Source organism: Octopus bimaculoides, chromosome 1, assembly GCF_001194135.2.
Source record: "Octopus bimaculoides isolate UCB-OBI-ISO-001 chromosome 1, ASM119413v2, whole genome shotgun sequence".
Classification (NCBI taxonomy): domain Eukaryota; kingdom Metazoa; phylum Mollusca; class Cephalopoda; order Octopoda; family Octopodidae; genus Octopus; species Octopus bimaculoides.
Window position 1 is genome coordinate 136,795,159 of NC_068981.1, and position 2,008 is coordinate 136,797,166.

Sequence of the window (2,008 nt, forward strand, 5' to 3'; positions counted from 1 at the left end):
AAACATACACACGCACATACATATATATATATATATATATATATATACATATATACGACGGGATTCTTTCAGTTTCCGTCTACCAAATCCACTCACAAGGCTTTGGTCGGCCCGAGGCTATAGTAGAAGACACTTGCCCAAGGTGCCACGCAGTGGGACTGAACCCGGAACCATGTGGTTGGTAAGCAAGCTACTTACCACACAGCCACTCGTACATATAATTATTTAGACTTTGAGTATACAACTAGTGGTATTCCAATTAAAACTCTTTCACTGCTTAGGCTACGTTATGTCGTCCATAATTTTGATATAAGTGTCAATGAACCTACCTCAGGAATTCCGAAGTGTTTGAGTTTGTTACAAATGAGGGAAATGGAAACTGACCTCACAGCGTGGCAGCAGATACCCTTTGTCCGTTTGCCTCTAATAAGACCATCTTGGTTATTTATGATAGTATTCAACGACAGAGTGAGCATGGGTGTGTATGTTCACGTGACCACTGGTGTGTGTGTGTATGTGTGTTTATATGTGTTTATGTTTACACGTTTATACTTATCTTACTTCATTTTATATTTCATTTCTTTTGTTATGTTATTCTATGTCATTTTTTCATCCTTTATTATTTTGCTCTATTGTCATGCATTTACTATTAACCATGGCTAAACCCATTAACCGATTATAACCCGGAAATTGTATCCATCCCCTGTCATTATAGCCAACAACCTTCTGGCAAAAACAACATGATGCAGTATAATCGAACCAAACGAAACCGAGTATATTGTGTGAGATATCTCCTGTAAAATAAGGCGCCTAACGCGATACACCTGCATCGGAGGATGCTACACAATTATTTGTATGTCCCACACGCAAGGGACCGATGCAAGATGGGTCGAATCGATCGCTGTGATGAATAAAGATTCTCGTGAATTCCATTTTCCATTTCCTTCATTTGTGGCTGTGTGGTAAGAAGCTTGCATCTCAACTACGTGGTTCTGGGTTCAGTCCCACAGCATGGGACCTTGGGCAAGTGTCTTCTACTATAGCCTCGGGCCGACCAAAGCCTTGTGAATGAGTTTGGTAGACGGAAACTGAAAGAAGGTCGTTGTATATATATATATAAATCATTGATGAGAGAACAAACATTAAATTCGGGCCAACGACTTTATGTAAGCCCACGCTTCCATACATTTCATCATATACAAATACTAACATGGCCTTCAACATATAAAAAAATACATGTATAAGCACAGATGGTAACAAATATATATACACATATAAAAATACAAAATATATAGAAGGGCCTGTCAAGAAAAAGTATATACAAATCGACTAAAACAGGTGATCAAAATTAATTGCTAAAACACATCAATCAATCTTGTGAACTACTTGTGAACTACTTGATTGTGAAATTCCTGGAGGGTTCTGTTCATCCTGATGAGAGGGTCATTGCAATTGGACCGCCGCACTGAACTCTCGAAATGGCCATAGATGTGAATTTTGAACAACCCTTCTTTGGAACTCTCTTACGCTCCTTGGATACCAGACCTACCATGGATTGCTTCATTTTTAAAAACGAACTATTTTGATATATTTTTAATCAAAGGGTAAAAAAAAAATTAGTCGATTGATATGTTTTAGTAGTTCATTTTGATCACCTGTTTTAGTCGTTTTGTATATACTCTTTCTTGACAGACCCTTCTACATATTTTGTATTTTTATATATGCATATATATCTTCTTTTTTTTTACCTTCGGTGTTTATATATTTATTTCTTTTATATGTTGATGGTCATGGTATTATTTGTATATGATGAAATGTATAGAAGCATGGAGTTATATAAAGTCGTTGGCCCGAATTTGATGTTTGTTCTCTAATCAATGATTTTTTGTCTCTGTCTCAATTTCACTTGCGCACTTCTTTTTTGCTGTCCTATATACCTTTTTCTGCTTCCATAAAAAGAAACGAAAGTTATTCTTTGTTATATATATATATATATATATATATATAT